General features: G+C 41.8%; 1 protein-coding gene across 1 annotated transcript in view; it reads right to left on the bottom strand.

Moving 5' to 3' along the window:
* KIAA0319 (KIAA0319 ortholog) overlaps positions 1 to 21,397 on the bottom strand; it is a 562,397-nt gene that overhangs the window by 457,206 nt on the left and 83,794 nt on the right. The gene's annotated exons all lie outside the window — the stretch shown is intronic.

Raw genomic sequence — 21,397 nt, 5'->3', positions numbered from 1 at the left:
CAGGAGTAATTCATAGCTGTTCCTACACCAATCCCTGGGAATCGGGCCCTTAGTTCAGAATGTTATGTAACACTGTTAATGTGTAAATATTAGATTTATAACACATGGGACATGCTTCACGAAGATTTACTCTTGTAGCATTCCTGGCTTACTCTTGAATTTCAAAAAAAGTTGCTTAGCTGAGCTACATGAAAAGGGGAGCGCAGGACAGACAGGCCACACTGTGAGAAACTGTGTTGTTGTTTGAGTGGCGTGTTGACCCTGCTCAAGAAACAGCCCCAATCCCTGTCAGGATGAATCACAAAAGTCATTACAATAAACTGTGCTTAACCCTCGGTTAGTTTGGCACACAAGCAGTCTGGCTTAGCTTAAAGACCGTGTGTAAAGTATCTATGCAGTACAGAAACAATACTAAAGTGAAAACACAACACAAGAAAAATCCCTCACCAATTTAGAATAGAGTAAATTTCGATGACTTATTTGACACCAAAATTACAAAACTTCAATGAGTAGGACCGGATTAATGATTTTTTAAAGTTAAAGGTACAAACCAGCGCCTAACTGATCAAAGCACCAATCTGAGTAGCTTGCCATAGAGTGGAGTACTGTAGGAGAGTGGAATGGTAAAGAGTGGAGAACAGAATTGTAGAGTTGAGTGGTGTAGAGTAGAGTGGATTGGCATATAGTTCTGTGGAGTGGCGTTAGGTGTGGAAGTGGAATGGAGTAGTATGTTGTAGGATATAGTGGAGTAAAGTGGCATGGAGTGGCGTAGAGGGAGTGTCATAGAGTGGAGTAGTGTCATAGAGTGGAGTAGAGTGTTGTAGAGTGGAGTGTTATAGATTGGAGTAGAGTTTAATGAAGTAGAGTGACATAAAGAGGAGTATTGTGCATTGGAGTGTCATAAAGTACAGTGGTGCAGAGTAGATTGGCATGCAGTGATTTGTGTTTTGACTGAAGTGGAGTACAGGCCATTGTCATAAACTGCAGTGACATAGAGAAGAGTGGTGCAGAGTAGACTGCAGCAGCGTAGAGTCCAGTGGCACAGAGTGGAGTAGACTGGCGTAGAGTGCAGTGGCGTAGAGTAGATTGTTCAGAGTAGAGTGAAGTGGCATAGAGTAGAGTAATGCAGGGAAGAGTGAAGTGGTGCTGGTTAGAGTAGTGTAGATTGCAGTGGCATAGAGTAGAGTGGTGCAGAGTTCTGCTGCGTTGAGTATAATGGTGCAGAATGATTAGAGTGGTGTAAAGTGGCGTGATGTAGAGCATGGTGGCGTAGAGTGTAGTGACACAGAGTGCATTCCAACAGTCATTTGTTCCCAAGCAAATGGCCTTAATGAGGAGCTTGTTGAAACAGGGTGTAGTGCTTACCACATGTGGTAAACACTATCACCTGTGTAAATACCTCCCATTCCAAGTTTTAAAAGGAAAATGGGGCATAACATACAGAACTGTTTTTTAACACAGCAAATTCTGCATGTTTTGCCTCTTTTCCAAGCTATTTCCCAACAATAAACTTCAGCAGGTTTGAGGTGTCGGAATTTATCAGGCGAAAACTGTGAGTGTGTGATAATTATCACACAACTTACAATTATGATGAATGTGTAAATACATGTTTGATAGCACAGCAAATTCTCCCTTTAAGAGCAATACAAAGCATTCTGTAATTAATTCAGTTACATTGTGCTCCATGGCAGGGTTTATGAATGAGTAGTTCAGGAGCTAGTTGTAGCTTGCCAGACCCAGAAAGTAGCCTGCAGAAGTAAATTCTAGCCCAGGGTTATATTCAGTTTGGACAGACTGAAAATGGTAGCAGTTTTCATCTCCCGACCTACTGTGTGGTAGACAACCAAACCAACAGCAGGCACCCTATTAATAAATTGTAATTGTAATAATATTTATATAGTGCTTACTACCACTGACAAGGCGTCAAAGTGCTTTTCAGCGAGTAGCACACTACTTCGGAACCCAAGAGGAATTAGTGGTGGATTAGTATAGGAAATATGAGTTCAGTTTTAGTATTTTTATGAGTTAATTTGAGCAGAGGATATTCAAGTTTATTAGTTTGGGTGACTAGAGTAACGGAGGGATAGAGGAGGGAAGTAACCAGAAGTGTTAATTGGGAGTTTATAGTAATAGGATGAGGCTTGGGAGGAGTAAAGGAGAGATGGAGGAGGGAAGAGTCTGTGGAAAGGGTTAGGGAGATCATAGTAGCAGGAGGGGTTTTGGATGCGTCAAAGGTGAGATAAATGCGGGAGCATTTAGTAGGGTTGTTTGGGAGATTATGGTAGTAAAGTGAGGATTGCTACAAAGCCCTTCGGGATGATCAGCCGGGTGCGATAAGAGTGGCACCTAGGGCTTGAGAGCATGAACTGGGGGGCCACATAGAGGAAGCTGACTGGGAAATGGCGTTATTGTTGGTGCGCATGGTGTCATGAAACAATAGGTTTAAACTGTTACACTTCAATTTTGTGCATAGGACATACTCACACCTAGCAGACTCAATAAGATTGATCCGGGATGAGAGGTGGGGTGTCCCAGGTGTGGCGCTTTTGGTGCTTCCTTCCTGCACTTAGTCTGGTCCTGCAAGATGGTGCACAACTTTTGGTGGGAAGTTGTCGGGAGAGATGAGGAGGTTACATGATTGGGGCTGGAAGCAACAACATTGACATGCCTTTTAGGTGTAGTGCGGAGACCGTGGGGCAGGAATATCCCATATATGTTCACACAGTTGGCTCTGCTGTTGGCTAGGCGCAGGGTGGCTATTGGCTGGATGAGTGCCTAGACTCCTTTAATCCCCTGCTGGATTTGAGATTTAATGGAATGGGGTGCTGCTGAGGAACAATAAATGCGGCTGACACATAGGTGGGAGGGGGCACTGATTGATGTGGTTGCTTGGGGTGTGCTATTGGAAAGGTTCACTGGAGTGGAGGATTTAAGTTCTGCAGGAAGCACGGATGATGAGGGATTCAGTGGTACACCTTAAATCAATTTGACAGGTGACGACCAACTATGGTGAGGTTATGTCTCTGTTCTTCACAATACGTGTAATGGCTGGTTTCATGTGGATCCTCATCGGTGGGGGTGTTTGAGGGAAAATTCTGCTGCAGTGGTTGCTATCGACCCTTATTTTGGATTCATGTTAACGCTGTCCTCCGGTAATGTGACATAACGATACTGCCATGTCCCGCATTGATATGCACTGCACTGTATACTTCTTGTTGACTGTTTTCCAAACTAAATAAAAACAGAGTTATAAAAAAGTGAGATTTGGGTGAGATAGATGTAGAAGAGGAGGGAAGAGCTTAGGCAGGGTTTTTTTGGAGACGAAAGTAGTAGAATGGGTTTGGGATGAATCAGACTGGGGATGGAGGATAGATTGTCAGAGACATGTCATATGGTGATGGGTAGACAAAGTAAAGCTTACAAGAGAGTACATTTATATTATTTGTAATTACTTATAATTGTATATATGTGTATATATATATATATATATGTATATATATATATATATATAAATATATATAAAGAATTATTTTATTTTTCTTGAATTTATTTATTCAATAGTATTGTTATTTTTTTAACTTTAATTCACTTATTTATAAGTTGAATTGTATTTATAGATTTTATTTTATGTATTTGTATTTATATACACACACATATATATATATATATAGGAATATATATATGTATATATATGTATTCACATACATATTTAATCGTAAGTAAATATACATTTGTTAAAACAGGTTTAAAGAGTATGTGTGTAATTTATTGTTATGACATAGTAGTGATACATATTTCCTAAAGAACTATACATATCTAGAATATACAAATATTCAGATTTAAAATACTTATCAACACAGGCATATGCAGTCCATTGCTGTTTGAATATGGTGGTTATGATGAAAGAGCCAACAAGATATTTATCCGTGGATCTTATATTTGGGGGTAATGAATTCCATAGTTTGGGTGCTGAACGGAGAAAGATGTGCCACCTATAGTCTTTTTCTTGTACGCTGGTGTTCTAAGGCGGGGTGCCAATCGTGAGCGGAGGTTTCTTTATTGAATGTATTTGGTTATTTTGTTTCTGATCAAAAGTAGTCCTGTTCCATGTATAGCTTTGTGGGTGATACAAAGCAGCTTGAAGGTGGAAATCTGGCAATGGGTAACCAGTGCAGTGCTCTCAAGGCAGGGGAGATGTGGGCCTGTGACTTTACATGTAATAGTAGTCTGGCAGCAGAGTTTTGAATATGTTGTAGTTTTTTCATAATAGATAGAGATGACCCAATGAAGAGGCCAATGGCACAATCCAGTTTGGATAGTACGAGAGACATAGTAGCCTGCACCTTGTGTGGAAATCCGAGGTGGGGAAGATGCGCTGCGGAGTCTTCAAGGTGATGAAGCCTGTTCTTGCTAATTTGTCCACTTGGGCATTCATTGATAACTTGGAGTCCATGGTAATTCCAAAGTTTTGAACTTCCTCGGATAATTGAGGAGGTGGCCCGAGATCGTCAGGCCAGGCGCACAGTGGGTCAAATAACACCCTGTGATGGTTTGCGGGGAATGTAAGATGACCACTTGTCTTACTCTTCATCTAGCAAAGAACCAGATCAATCGTCTCCAGTGGAGTTTGGAGTTAAATTCAAAATCCTTCGGACTGTGAACATGGCCATTTGGAAAATGAGACCAAAGCACCTGCAGATATTGTCCTCTCAAAGCCTCACTACACATCTCCCAATAATCCTTTCAGCAAGACTCAAACAAGCAACAGAGGATCCAACAACAGAAACGAAAGGCAAGTCCCTCAAAGTAGAATGGCAAAAGTGTTGAATAGATCCAATTTGTCCTTGTATGTACCCCAAACCACCTAACTCTCATGAATGTTGATAACGAGTCTGTTGAAACAAGTCTTCAACTAATGTTTTGCGCCTCAAGATGCTGATACGGGACCAGCCTCAAAATCTACCAAGGTTCTACCTGCCACTAACCTTTGCTGCAGCTGCAGCCCACCTTTAGGGCAGAGGGGCCACGCACCCCACCTTTTGCCCCTCATGAAGAGTGCCTGTCAGGCTGAGAAAAGGTCAGTCTGACAGACACTCTTCAGGTTCAGCTCAGGCAACCAGGAGCGAGACATGCGCAATTTGCGCAGACTCCTGGATGCCTGAGCTGAACTTTGCTGGGCTAAAGAGGTCACAGCTTCAATGGGCGTGACCTCCTCGGTTCAGCAAGGGTGCCTCGAGGCCCTTCCACTCGGTAATGAAGGGAAGCGTCACCTATTGACTTCAACCTAGGCGCTTCAGGTTTAATCCCAGAAGCGCCCAGGGCGAGTGTCAATCAGTGACATCTTGTCACAGAGTGGGGTGGGGTCAGAAGTCTCACTGACCCCATCCCACTCTGTGACGAAGTTAGGACTGCTGCCTTCCCTCAGCGAAGGATCATTATATTATAAGCAATATATCACATGGCAATAAAATTGTATTCAATACACCGATCTACCTCTACACTGTAAGGTCAGTACATAATTACTATTCTTAAAGCCACTTAAACATATTTCCATTGTGTATAGCTAAGTATAGTAAATATGTACTTACCATATATGGCTGTGTAACGTCAATGTTGTTGATATATTAACGTGGGGGAATACTGTTGATCTCTGTATAGCTATATACAACCGAATAATTCTCTGTGGCTGGCTGTATAAGAAACATTTTTTGCTGCTAATAAAAATGCAGGCTAGCAATCCAAGCTGAAAATCAAATAACTGGAGACTTACTTATTTTTAGGGAGAATTTTAGGCAATTAAACTTGCAGATGCAGAGGCAACTGCCAGATGTGCTTTCTGCAGTTTCTTAATGACAATGCCTCATCAATAATTCTAGCGCTTTACCTCTGGCCAAATTAAGGATTAGTTTCACAGAATAAAGCAGGGTGCTGATCACTATAAGCAGAATGCTTCAGTTGCAGTCCTCCACGAGGTGCTTTTACAGTTGAGCCTACTGAAAACAATACACTATTACAACGCAAGTGACATATTCCTTCATTGCACTCCGTGGACTGCAAGTTTTGTAATATCCTGCATCAATAAACAAAAAAGAAAGCTCATGGTTTTTATTAAAAATAAAGGTTTTGTGAACAATAAAATATAGACTGAGCATCATCTTGCTTCCAACAGTAAACACATCGAGTGCATTTATAATGACAATTATTAACTGTTTACAGGTTTAACACTTAGCACCTACTCTGTTCTTCTCATATATCTCACTGCTCCGATAAAAATGTTTCCATATAGAGATGTGTTTATACCACCTAAGATGGTGTCTGCCGCCTGATGGGACTTCAACACAGCCCACAAATATCACTCACTTATAAGAACAAGGCCCTGGAGCATAAGGTGTTGACTGAGCTGTTGCCATGTCAGACTGGAGTGGGTTGTGGCCCTGGCACACATAAGTAAAAGGGGAGGACCATAGCCATTGCCCTAGGAAGAGGAAGAGGCTGAATAGGTCCCCATCTGTAGATGTGCAGGTGAGTATGGACACATGTACTGGATGGCCTCAGTGACCAACAAAGACCCTGTAGCTGCTAGTACCTGGAGAGGCAGGGAGAAGGATCTCCCACTTCCTGAAAAGAGAGTGATCCTTGACCCAAGACAAAGGGTGGACTAAATTACCTAGGGTCGAGATCCAGCCTCAGGGGCCACATGTCCCCCGAAGAACTGGGCCTAGATCTGCCACCCCGGTGGTGGGTGGAAGCTACCATCAAAGTTCGCCCCTTCTTATAGAATAGACTCTGCATGTATTTTCGTAGGATTCTGACCTTTCAGAGCCATCCTGTGCTTGAGGCACAATATTGGGATACTGCTATGAAAAAGCAACTGTGGAACTTACTGGAAGGTCTTCACGGGCCCCTTCCCATTCTCTCATTCTGCAAACATAAAAGATTGCAAACTAACTTGGTGACCATAATGATCACCATTGGAAATGGCAATGAAAGGTACATGTGGCTAGGGGCAATCCTCCTTGACTCTCTGTGTATTCCTTGCACACCAACATTTGTAAGAAATGCTCCCTCACAGCTAGTAGCACAGGACATGGTTAAGGACAAAGGACCCTGAACAGTCCAGCAGAATAAAACTGATAAATTGACAAATCCTGCTGCTGCATCTACCCAGCTCCAATCCCTAACTGAAAAGCTAATACCCAAGAATTATACCTAGCAGTGATCCTTCAGGCCATAAGGGATTCTCACTGAGCTTTAGAGAGAAAGATTGGGGCAGTTGGAATCAAGAACTCAATATTCTGCCAAGACTTAAGAAACGTAGCTTAAAGCTTGACAAAAGCTGATGGCAGAATTTCAACAGCAGAATATGGAATGTAATCCCTTTACACCAAACTGCTTGCCGCTTGAAATACAATTAGAGAAATGCACCAACGATGTGGAGAGCCAGCAGCATAGAAACGATTTATTAGTATATTTCTAAAACGAGGACCTGGAGAGCACACATGTGGAACAGTTTTTGACTAATGGACTGAGATCCTGAACGGATGACCTGTCCTCATGCTTCATAGTAGAAAGGACACACTGACGAAAAGCCTTCACAGGGCGCACGCTTGAGATAGCTAATCGCTTCAATCCTTAATTTCCTGGACCAGGACGCTATCCTCAGGGAGGCCCATCGTAAAGGAGACGTGAAAATAGACTCCTAAAAGATTTTAAGATTTTTAAATTCTCTCACTATACATCACTAGTGCAGCTGCAGTGAACGTCCCTCACAGAAGTGAAGAACAGACTTGGAGCTGTATTTTGTTACACCATGCAAAGCTGAAAGTGATACAACATGGCAAATCCCACTTCTTTGAAACACATACGAAAGCATGGAATTAGGCTGCAGAACATAAGGGCTTCAGGAACACTGGCCAAACATGGAAGACCTCTGCGAGTCCCAAGGGCCGGGAGCACCACAGGCACCAAAAGAATATCAGGCGTGAAGAAAGCATTATCAGAGAGGCACCTCAGACAACCATAAAGAGGAGAGGTAAATGGAGGCCCACATAACTTAAGAAAGAGAATAATACGAAATGGGGCCCTTGAGGCTCAAGAGAGTTTCTCTCTAAAACTAGGGCACAAAACGAGTGCAATGTGCAAAACAGCATAAAGTGCATTGTGGACTGCTAAGAAACCCCATTGTACGGGTAGCAGGGCAATGACAAAAACCATGACCCTGTGACTGGAAAAGCATTAAAAAATGAATTATGTTGGCTCTAAGCCGCATTAAGTAAAACCTATGTTCTGACCTCTTTATCCACATCAAATAATGCTCCATGCCAATGCATGTTGAAGTTGGTATGTACAATTGCACTGAAAACATATCAGCCACTTTTGCCATTCTCAATCTATCCCCATGAGCCACGTACAGTTCCTTAACATGAGCCATTGAGTTCGAGCTAATATTCTTGGGGTTTTCAAAAAGGTGATTCAGACTTAAATCCTGCAGTGCACTCTTCACATAAGAAATTCAGAAGCTAGCCAGATATTTAATTTGTTTAAGAGAGTCATGTAGGATTTTACATGAAAAATTAAGTTCTGGAAAGGATCAAACCTTGACCCATAGCAAAATGGGCGCTAGGCCCACCCAGTCCTCCAGGAATCCAGTCCTGCTTCACAATGAGAAATAAAACTTGAAGTGGATATGAGGAGCCCTAACAGTCTGCTCAAAAACCTGTTTTCTATTAACTTGAGTGATTTGGGTGACATATGCCCCCATACCCCTGCACCATATCTGCCCGAAGAAATGCATTTGATTTTATACAACTGGACCAATTCTTTTGGGGGTTTGTGACCCAACTTTTTTGCAAACCTAAACAACACTTCACCCCCCTCTTCCATTGTTTGTGACTTCTGAGAAAATAAACAATTTAGCATCAAATAAAATTCCCAAATGAATGCTTCATTTTCATTAATGGGTATACCACCCAAATAAAAAAAAATGGAGCTACTTTTTCATTAAACCCATGTTAAACTTTTAGGCTTTCTCAAAGTATTGTGTTTTACCTTGCACCTTGATCACACCAAAAAGTCCAAGGAACAATCAGTGTGATGCTGATAAGTAAAACACGTGGCATACCTTGGAATTCTTTAAGAATCCATTAAGAGTAAAGCACAGCTTCTTTAAATAAGCCCTGCAAACAGGCTGAATGCTACATGACTTCTGAGGAGTTACCATCTCAATGATACTTAAACCAGAAAAGTCCCGGACCAACTGCTCCTCTTACCGTACATGTTATGCTAACTTACATTACGTTATGTTACGTTATGAGAAACCAATGAAGGTCAAGGAGATATGAGGAGACATGTGCCTTCCTTGGAAGATTCAGGATGAGGCGATTACGTATAACTGTATAATGTGCAGTCTATGCAGAGGAGATGTGGAAATACCAATACCACATCTTGCTCGCTCCTGATCCTGGCTTGCAAGTCTTCTTTCCAATAAGTAAACCTACTTATGTTCAGATACCTTGACTCCTGGTGCCGCCCGCATTAGAGGAAATGTTATTCTGATGCTACTTATCTTGCCTGCAGGCCGCAAACTTTCATACCTTGCAATATTGTATCTCAGGGCCCTGGCAAGAGGTTCAAGATTCGCAATTAAGATGCAGGACATTGTTGACGGCAATTCCGAATTACGTATATTGAGGTTATAGTGTGTTTCATTGTTTTCACACTGCAACAGAACTTTAACTACGCAGTATCTGTGTGTGAATAAGGTGCCAAGGAAGATATGTTATTGTGTGACCCATAAGTTTGTTCCAGTTGCGATTTCCATCAACAAGTGCATGTTTTTAATTGTACTAACATGTACTGTTTAACATGTGCTGTACTTTAACGTCCAGTGTTTTCTTGTTATGCCTTATACTACAGGGCAGCCCAGGGTATGATGCCTAAACACCAAAGGATGTCAGTTGTGTGTATCCCATCAGTGCGGACCAGAGTGTGATTACAAAAAGCACCTAAGGGTTTGTGTTCCAGGTGCCGTAACGTGGCCCAATCTACGAGCAGTTGCCAAAAGTTACTCAATAAGGTAGCAATATTCAGTGTTAATTTTGGGTGGTGAACAGTCCTGTTACCGGTGCTATATCTTATGTTCAATGCTCACTACTTAGGTCTTAGTGGATCCCAGGAAGATTACTGCTCAGCACGTTTGTTATTTTGGTATCTTGTTTTAGCTTATTATTTTAGTTTGTTGTTTTAGCTTATTGTTTGTTCTCCAACCCCTTTCCCTTGTGTTCATCTTGATGCCATTGTGTTTCCTTTCTTCCGATGGTTGTGAGGCGGATGCCGGAGGAAGTTAGAGCATGCTGCTTCCGCAGCAGTCGGTTCCATGACATCGTGGATGGTGGCCTAAACTGCAACACACTCTGATACAAAAAGACTAGGTAGAATAATTCCTTCATTTATACACCAGGACCAAAACTGTGCCATACCAGGCTGAAGCATGTGTCAGTACCTCAGGTGCTTCAGTGTAAAGACAGGATTCCCTCCTTATAGCCAATTTGGCCTGAGCTTAGATCCCGGGTTCCTCCCCTTAAGGGAAACAAAAAGAGATGTTCCCAAAACCCCATTTGGTGTGGTGTGATATGTCCAGAAAATCTTTCTCACAGCTTTAAAAATTTGCTCCCCTGAGGTATGAGGTAGTTGTATGGCTTCTTTAGTCATCCTGTTCACCCCTTCCACAAGCCCATTAGCCTTAGGAGTTCTTATGTGGTTGAAGGATACATTTCTTACAGACATGATCGTTTCATTGGCTGCAAATTGCACCCCATTATTTGTGGCTACAGTACAAGGGAAGCCCTCCTTGGATAAAAAGTCAATCAACGTGAAAGTATTATTGTTGTTCACAGATTTGGTAGTGATCCAATCTGAGGAGTAGTCAACAACAACATGTACTTATTGGATACATTAGATAAAGACGCTTCCTTTTCTATTGTAGAGTAATTGAATTCTGCTTATCTTAGCGCTATTGATGCGAATGCAGTGCTCTTTTCTATGCCTCCAATTATTTGAGAAAGAGATGCTCCCAACCCTTTCATACTACATAAAATGGTTTTAGCTCTAGTACCAAACATTTCTAGGTGAGGAGCATTGACAATGACTTATTTTATTTGATTAAAGTTTGACATTGATCATTCCATTCAAATGAGACTCCATTCTTCAGCAAGGCTCCTAGCGAGTGAACTTGATCTGCAAAATTCTTTAGGTACTTGCCCATGTATTCTACTAAACCAAGGAATGATTTAAGCGCCTCCTTGTTGGTATGGGCTGGTGCTAGTTTGACAGAGTCAATTAAACAATTTTTTGGTTTAATGCCATCCTCAGAAATAGAGTGTTCTAGATATACTACTGACTTAACCCCTATTTTACATTTCTCCATTTGTACAGTGAACCCCGCCTCATCTAGTTTGTGTAATACTTCTTCTAGTGTCTTGCTGTGTTCTTCTTTGGATGTGCCATAATGTCATCTTGAAAACAAAGATTTGTTTTCGGTCCCTTTTAATGTGTGCTGCATCAACCGTTGAAAAACTGTGGCAGCAAATGCCAGGCCAACTGGCAACCTGCAGAATTGATAGGCTCCAAAAGTGAAGAATGTTAAGGCTTTTGACTCGAGGTGAAGGGGTATTTGGTGGTAAGCAGATGAAAGGTCCTGTACACTAACAAGTAACTAGCACCTTGTATGGCACTCAATATTTTATTAATGTTCAGTAGGGTGTGTCTGCCTACACATATATTTACATTTAAATCTTTGCGGTCTAGACATAGGTGAATACTTTTCCCTCCTTCTTTAAGAGCTATGACAATTGGAGCCACCCAATCTGCACTCACAATTTTCTCAATCACCTCTGTGATCTCAAGTCTGTTTAATTCTTTCATAGAGTGGTTCTTTCATGAGCAGAGGTATTGAATGAGCTTTATGTATTACTGGATTAGCATCTGGTTTGCGTTACATTTTGTGGAGGTAGTTTTTGAGTGAGCTAGTTCATTAGTGAAGACCTTGAGAAACTTCTCACATATGTCCATGCCTGTAATGGATCTATTTACAAGGTAGACTTGTTCCTATGCATTAGGATCAAGCCTAATCCCTAAATCCTGGTGTTTCCAGCCTAAAAGATTTGAATACTGCTTGGTTCTAGAGTGATTCTAGAGTGGTCCTATCTTTAAAACAGATGTACATTAGTAACATGCCAGTTAAAGGAATGAGGTCCTTATTATACCCCCCTGGGTGTATGTCAAGACTTTGCATGGAGTATGACTTATCTTGGAATTTCTCTTTAAATGTCTCCTCATTTATTAGAGAGGCGAGCAGGAGTCTGCAAAAACTTTGAATTGAACTCCATCTCGTGAAACATCACATGTAAGATTTATTGTATCTGAAGTTGACAATACATCAGAAATTTGGAATACAAATGCCTTTTCTTCTTTGTCTTCCTCGCTAATCAAATGAGTGACTTTATTCCCTACATCTCCACAAACTTTTGTGAAATTAAACTTTTTGTTCCATTTCCTGCACGTCACTCCTTTTCCTCGATAATTAAGGTAACTTTCTAAATGGTTAACATTACCACATTTGAAGCATCTTAGTTTCACAGTCTCTGATTACTGTTTAACTATCTCAAAATTACTTCCTTTGCTTAGGTCATTTTTTCAGCATTTTTATTTACACACCCATCATCTGAGTATTTGTCTATCTGGCTTTTGTCTATCGTTCTTATCTCCAACGACTCATTCATCTCTCTCATGCAAAATGCAATGGGTTCAATACCTTTGGCTGCGTTTACTGCTTTTGTCAAATCTGGGTTCTCAGGTCTTTCATGGACGTTGTTATTCGTGCAACTTACAAACTGATCTCTAATTAAAGAGTCAGTCAGAACCCCAAAAATCACATGAAGTAGATAATCCTCATAAGGCAGCAATGTTATGTGTCACTTTTTCATTTTTCCCTTAACCCTTGTGAAAAATGTATGTCTTTCCAACACAATATTGATCTTGTCTCCAAATTGTTCCTCTAATTTTTTTAGAATAATATTATGAGCATCTAATTGTACATCTCTTTGTGCATCGTCCCCATCTCCTTGTTCATCAGAGTTTAATTCAGGTAAGTCATCAAAAATTTCCCTGGCATGAGTCCCTAAATTATGCAACAATATGTGTTGTTTCCTTATCGAAAAAAATGTATCTCCTCCGATTGTACTGAGTTAAGACTCAAATAACTTCAACCACCTCTTCTACAGAATTTGAGGTTCTCCTAATTCATTAAGAAAAGTTGGTGGTTGAACATAACGAATGATTTATACTGTTATGTTTCATGGATGTTATGTGTGACTATTTGAATTTTTTTTTATAGATGATTATTGTACTATACGATGGTACAAGTGTTTGCAATGTCCTGAGTAAATACTCTGTACAATACTTGTGATGCCTAGTTTATTTGAGATGCTTAGAATATTTGTTTTGGATATTTATGTTCCTGCATTTTTGTTCGAATTTGAGTTAGTTTATTTGCTGTCAGAAGTGTGATTGTGGAAGAGAAAGGTGTATGAATGTAATGTAAATATGGAATATACATGGTTTTGGTTTTATTGGAACTAGTTTTATACATTTGTAAAATTAACTTTCATAATGGAATAATACATTGCATTTCTACACAAATAAGATGTTGTCACACACTTGTTTTTGCCTTTTTTTGAGAAGAGTATTACATTATTCAGTTTGAAATTTTATGCGGAGTGTCCACTGTTCATCACAATCTATGGACATAGCGAAGGAAGCCATTTCTTGTGCATACTTCTACAAAATTCAATAAAATATGGCTAGCAATGCACAACTATGAGGCATGTTGCAATTGTTCTAACATGGAACTTATTAATATGAGATTGTGGCTAAATTCACTTCATACTATAATTTAATAAAATTAATACATAAAAGATTTCCAATCCAAAGACATAAACCTTCTGGAAGAAATCGATTCCCATGTACATTTAAACACTTACATAAGTAACAGTCATCATAGTTCAACTGGGATTCTATTCTGTAAAATATAATTTCTCTATTAATTTCACTGTTCAGTACCTTCCTTTAATGAAAGTTAGTAAGTGCTTTCAGTAAACAAAGAAGATATGACCGACGACTCCCATACTTACTAGAGAGTACCCGTTTTTTTAAGTGACCGTTAACTTTAATTATATTTCTGAATACAAAGAGTTCACACCTCATGCAGCCGGTCAGGACTGCATGTATATTTCCTCAGAAGGGAGAAACAGCAGCTTCCTTGCACAGATTCCAGGATCGTGTTACCTTAGAAAAAGGATCCAGCAGAAGGAATGCGCTGAAATTCTGGATGTATAGAGATCACTTACAATGAATAAGGATGTTTGTTCACACAGAAAGCCCCACCCAAGGATCTCCGTCATAAATCTCCTCGCATAGAAGCATACGTCAACAGAGACCACTCTGGGACTTCTACGTTAACGCCTCCTCATAGATTATAGGCAGGGACTGTCCGAGGTAAAAATGTTTGATGCTCCTCCTCAGTGGGCGTAACCGCTAAAACAATTCTGGATCACCAATGAATCCTCCTGGAAGACTTCCTTCCTCGGGTGGCACTGGCATAAACTTCCTTCAGGGCAAGTGCTTTCCACAGGCCAAAAGTTCAGAGACAGCAATTAACCTGGCCACCAGGCTCAAATTTCCCTCAGGGCTAGAATGGTGGCTTCAGGCTCCGGCGCTGCAGCCAACACAGCCGGCAGCAGTACTTTAAAGCTACCAGCACCGCAACCACCACAGTTGGCAGCTGTAGGGCTATCGTCTTCCCACAATTTTAGCTCAAAGCAGACACACCTGGCAGTGGAACTCTGCTTAGACAAGATGCCAATATACAGCATACATTAGGCTCTTCTGATGAAGCCAGCTGTTGAAGTGCGAACATAGTCTGCTTCACACACCCGGTTAAAGCAGTGGCAGTGCACGATGACCAGGGGAGATGATGCACAACTACCCCCTGCACAGCGATCCCATCCTCGTCACCAAATATGGTGTAAATCACTTCAAGACAGAGGCAAGAATATATTTTTGTTTTAACAGAGTCCTCTACAGTCCTGCCACCAGAGCTGTCAATCTGCTCGCCTCACGGAACGTTCCACAACTAATTTCAATTCAACATTCCATCATAGAACTCTGGAGAAGGCATCATGAGGACACCATAGGGGTGAACATGTAAAAAAGCATAATATTCAAGTCAATTACAACAGTAGCTCAGTTAGGACTGACTGTACAGTGGCATTTATGGCCTTTGCATACTCACTTCATTCAAATGTCCCAATGCACATTAACAATATATTCTCTTATGGCTTAGTATATTATGCAGCATAATGCAGGCAAATAAGGGACCCACCCCACTACAAACTGCATAATTGTACTTGAAGGCGATTAGGAATATTTTACCTGGAACTGTTGGTCATAAGAGAATCTGCACTAACATCAATACTTCCACTAATCATAATGACTACTTACACTTTTTGTAATTAGCTCCACCACTTATTTGGGATTTTAGTGCTATAGTAATTTTGTATTTTAAATTAAAATGTGACATAATGTAAACGTTCAAAATGTATTCACTTACTCAAGACACTCTTGTATAAATGCAGGTCGCACTGGAAATATGAGAGTTTGGGCTAAGCATATGTTTACACCATGTGAAAGACTTTCATGTTTCTATTTAAATACTGATATAATCAAAATCCGACCTATACTTGGATAGCCCGAGGCTTGAGCTACACCGGCATTACGTTCCAAAGTTGAAAGCGAAGGCCAACAACAAAGGAGCAGGTTTGTATTGATTGTATACCTGGTAACAAAGGTTAAAAATGTATTAGGGCAAACCTCAGTACACCTGGACAGTGTCCAAACTAAAAAAGGACGTGTCCCAGAAGTCTTAGGGGCTCAAAGCCCACCCCCAACTACTACCTGCACCTTCCCTCTTCTGCTATCATTGTCTCCCACTGCTTTTGAATGACAGCTTCAATGGGAACCACACACCACAGTGCCTGCCATCTGCTTAAACTGACTGGAAGGAGTAGGTAACAGGCACAGGTGGGAAGTTTGGAGTGTAGCAGTTTCCAACAGTATGAGAGCAGTGACCAGGTATTATAATACATGAAGGAAGGAGAGATTTATTTTCCTCTCTGCTGTTTGTCACCTGCTACATTCCACAGAGCCAGAGGATGTGGAGCAATGGAACGTACTGGACAATAGGGCCCAAATTTACTTACATTTCACACAATGCAGTGCAGCAAAAAAAGGAAAGTTGCCTCAGAATCCCTAGCCCGGCTAAGAAGACGTGAGAATGTTATTTGTAGAAGTATAATGTTGGTAACCTCATAAATATGCTTTTAGTGAATGAAGCTTAGTTAGTCCCAGTTCCATCTTTGACATGACCTTCTACTTCTCCACATGATTAACTCTGACATTTCATTACCTGCTGGAATAAAAACATTTTATGATCAACGGAGCAAGATGAAGATTTTATTGAACATATCCCGAACTAAGGCCCTAATTACGATGTGCTGGGTGTCGGAAAATCGAACGCCAGCACGTTGAAGACCCCGCTGGCCCAATAAAGAACTTTCCGCTGGGCCAGTGGGTGCAAACAGTGTTTCCGCCAGCCGGCCCAGCGGAATGCTGGGCCTGTACATTGCCGACGGCTCCACATGGATCCGTCGTCAATGTAGCAGTGAAGGGGGTGCAGCAACACCCGTCGGGCATATCACTGCCCTTAAATCGGGTAGTGACATGCGCAATGGAGCTGTGCACGGGGGCCTCTGCACTGCCCATGCAACATGCATGGGCAGTGCAGGGACCCCCAGGGGGCCCATGGGGCACCCATTCTGCCAGCCTTTCCCTGGCGGCCTTAACTGCCAAGGAAAGGCTGGGGGAACACAGGTTCATTATCCGGCAGGCAGCGCTGGCCTGCCGCATAAGTAACTCCGCCATCGTCAGGCTGCGTGGTGGCGGAAGCCTGGCGGTGGAGGAGTTCCGCCTGTGGCGGTCTCCCCATGTACATTATATGGCAGTCAGGACCGCCATGCCGGTGGCGGTAATTGCCGCCACCGCCGGCATGGTGGTCCGGACCACCATGTTCATAATGAGGGCCTAAGTGTATTTTTCTCAAAGCAGAGTCTAGCTGTCCTAGACTGAATAACATACTATGTAACAATTATGTCCCCTTGTACCTGATGTTGTGAACACCAAATCCATTGAAGGATAATAGAGAGAAAATCCTCGAATGTATTTGGTTTCAAATGCTTCACATCGCTTGATTTCTATTGGTTATGAGCTTGAGAACCATGTACTAATGTTATTAATGTATGAACCTTTTGTCTAAAACCCTATAAAGGCGTGTGATTTTATGATGTGAGGAAGGATCTTTCCCTTTATTCTTAGAAGGCGAGTCTCTGTTAGTTGTATCTCTGAACTCTCTTGAGTTTATGTATTTCTGTAATTTAGCTTTGCACATGATTGTATTTCAACGTCTTTATCTGACAATTGTGCCTTGGTACTAATTACTGTTTAAGTAAATCTTAAAATGTAAGAACTTTCTGTCTGTTATTCCTAAAGATTTTAAATGTGAATAAGAGACAATGTACTACTGAATTTTCTTTACTGGAGAGACAGGTCAATTTGAGAGAACCATAGTCCCTATCAGGACTACACCGCTCTCTGTCCAGGAAAATCAGCACACCCAGAGTAAAGAGATTTGTGTGGGTTTGCGCACTGGCAAACACATTAGGAAAGTGAAATAGCCCGAGGACACCAACACTTCTCAAGGACAAAGAAATTGAAGCGCAGTTAGGAGCCCACAGGAGAGAGGAGCTGCAGCGGAACCCACATCTGACTGCAGCGTGGAGAGGCAAGGGAAAAACCCTTACATCTATTGCTTTGAAGTGGCCACAAGGCACCACATCAGTACTCCTAAAACAAAAAATACAACACAATGAAATTATCCAAATGTGAATCAACAAAATCATTACTCAATCTGCAGAAAATATAGAAGTTTTAATCCCAAAGAAATAACAAGAAATTTTTATGATGTTCTTGACTATCACCAATGTAAGACATCTAGTTGATAGGCTGAAGAATGTTACAGTTTATTCATGTAATTAAAAGTCAAATGTAATTACATTAACTTAAAAGATACCATGCACTGATGTTTGTTCACCTTTGCTTATCCTCTTCCCCTTTTTTTTCATAACATTGATGATTGAACCTCCTGATTTGATGAAAATTTCTATAGATTTCTGAAAGTAAATCCTTGTAGAGAAATTCATAAAAGCTTTATGAACATCGGCCTAATAATGCAAAATCCCTACATTACTGATCACCTTTTTCAGAATGTTGCTTTCATCATCAAAGAGTAAATATTGTAAATATTGTCTGTCTTTATCACTTACGGACTGGCCAAGCATTCCTATAATTGTGAAAGCATAGTGTGACCTCTCCAACTTCATATCATCAGAGACAGTCTTTCCATCCATGAATTTTTAATTTACAAGCCACTGGTGTCAGGTGTGGCAGGCTAATTAGGAAACTGTGTCAGTACTGACTTGGAGTGAAGTGGTCATCCTATAACATACCATAAGTAAAACTGATTTTCGCCCCCTTCAATGAATGAAATGACATGGCATGAATCTAAATAGCCCTTTGTTGAGAATATAACAAGCAAGGACAATACATCCAATACATGATCACTGCGCCCTTGAATCTGGAGCATCACAACAATTCATATTCAGAGTTTTTCTCTACATTATGAGAAATAGAAAAACCAACCATTGTCCTAGTAGTCATCCTGCAACTAGGGCAAAACCTGTCGGTCAGTAATGCAGTGTCCTTTACTAAAGGAAGTGAAAATAATGAAGAGGAAGACTAAATGATGCAGAGGATTATAGATGGTAATGCTATATCACATACAGTCTAGGGGCCACGAGGCAGGCAGGGGCTATTGGGCTGAAGATATGGGGATGGAGGCATTTGCCTCTCTATTCCGGGGTCCATTTAACTACAGCTCTGTAAACTGAGCCAAGTACAACCCTCTCAGCACTTGACTTTCACTCGTAGTGATAAGAAGCAGTCACAGGCTTCTCAGGCAGGTTACTGAGTGGGTACATAGGCTCAACACTGAAGCCCACACCCAGCAGTGCAATAATTTAATTTCCCAGTTCCCTGCTACTCTTTCAAAAATGCCAAGTACTTTATTTTACATAAAGACACAATATTACACACTACAATAATGCGTAAGTTACCCGATACTCAGGTGAAAGTCCATAGACAATTTACCCACCATTCCTTTTCTATTCTGCAGGTTTGAGGTTCTGGTGGCATAGTATTTAGCTCAGGTGCAGCACTCCTTCCCCTGTCTTAGCACACTGTCTCTTCAATAGGCTAAAAGACAATATAGTCTATCCCTCTTTCTTGTTATTGGCCGTGCAGCGTGGTATTGAGCCTCCAGCAGGCAGACAGGTTCACCAGTGCGTAAGCTCAAGGGCATGTCTCAATCCTGCTCAAGAAGGGCGAATGGAGACCATAAGTCATCAGCACCGCTTCTAAGGCCTGTCCTCTTCAGGGCTCCAGCAGTCTCTCAGTGCTGACAGGCTTTATAGGCTCTGCGGGTTATAATCCTATGGTGAGTATGTAGTCAGTTGCGATAGAGTTGCTTGTAGTAGAGGTGGTTCAGCAGTACTCTTCCCAGTGTAGTGAGACGGCGATTATGAGGTACTTTCACACACTGTTGGGAGCACGATGGCAGCAGTCTGACTGGGCGCAGTGGTCTTCCAACATCTTAATTGATAGCCCTAGTTCACCTGCCACTCTTTGGGGTGAGTGCCAGGCCAGCCACTCAGTGGGGCATACTCTAGTGTGGCAACACAGGTATGCAATCTTCACTTTCGGAGTATTCACAAACTCATGATAAAGAGTTGGCAGTGCTGCAATCATGCCATCCAGAGTTGCCTGTACACATTGGTTGCCATAGGGCAAATGTCGATGCTGGCTTCAGTCTGGAAAATTGATCAGGCACACTTCCACAAGTACCATAGCAGTAAAATAGGGGATGACATGGGAGGCTGCTCAGGCACACTTTAGAACTATGGCAGTGCGCTTAGGATCTTTGGGACTGCTGGTCCCTAATGGCAATCATGCCAGTCACACAATCAATGCGTGTCTGGTGGACTGACTCTTGCACCAGGGTCCACTGCTTTTAGTGCTACTATCCTACTTCCAATGGTCAACTCCTCCTACAGGGTAGGTTTACTCCTTCCCCTTCATTCAAGCAGGACTCCTGGGGTTTCTAGGGCAATTCAAAAGTTCTTCCTCCAGGTTGGACTTAAGGTTATATCCCCGCACCTCTAGGAAGTTGATTTTCAGACAGACACAAGCCCTGGTTGTCCTATAGGAGTCCTCTGAGTACTCTGGATTACCCACCCTTGGTCAGTTAGAGCTTTGAACTGGAAAAATAAGTGATTCAGCAGCTCACATGTTAATACAGAGTTAGCAGATAGAAGAGATTGATTCTCAGCCTGCCTTTGCAGAGCTATTTTGGGTCAGTTTCCTTTTCATGTGTCCTTCTCAGACTGTCCTCCAGTCTCAGCCTTTATATTGAGTGATGCTCTTCACAGCAGAGTGATGTCCGGGCTGGGCACCCACATCGGAGGGACAAAGATATGTGAGCAGTCTGTACCCGACTATCAACAGCCACTCCAGATAGTGATCAGGAAGAGACTCAAAGGGCTGCTCTCCTTCAAAAGGACCCATCACTTTGTGACAGAGGAAACTGCTGTCACGTGGCAGATCGCAATCTCAGGAAGTTTGATCAGTAGCCATCTGTATCAGAAAGAACTTAAATCAAATTTCTGTCTCCTCTTTCCCCATGTCATTGTCTGGGACCCCTCCTTCCAGTCTGAGGAATGTCAGCAATACACTTCCACTGTCCGGGAAAGCAACATCACCTCTATCTAATGTACATGCATAGGCCTGGGGAAACCGAAATGGAATCCACCATCCTGTGTCACTCTGGTTCACTTAGGCCCTCATGCAATGCATACCAAATTTAGCTAACATACATACACACATCCAGGTGCATTGGATCTCGCTTCCCGGTTCACTGTTAGTAGCTGAACATTAAGTGAATGGGCCAGTAGGCTCCTAGTCACATGACAGAGGTAAAAAGGCCTTCTTATGCTATAATCACTATAAAACACATTACATGGGCACCGCTATATGCATGATGAGGGAATGAGGGACAAGAAGACCCTTGTCAATAAAGAGGGTACGCTTGGAGCATCCATCTAGATCCAAGACA

The sequence above is a fragment of the Pleurodeles waltl genome, chromosome 2_1 (genome assembly GCF_031143425.1).
Source record: "Pleurodeles waltl isolate 20211129_DDA chromosome 2_1, aPleWal1.hap1.20221129, whole genome shotgun sequence".
NCBI classification, from domain to species: Eukaryota; Metazoa; Chordata; class Amphibia; order Caudata; family Salamandridae; genus Pleurodeles; species Pleurodeles waltl.
Note: the sequence above shows the minus strand (reverse complement) of the source record. Positions and strands in the feature narration are given on the sequence as shown.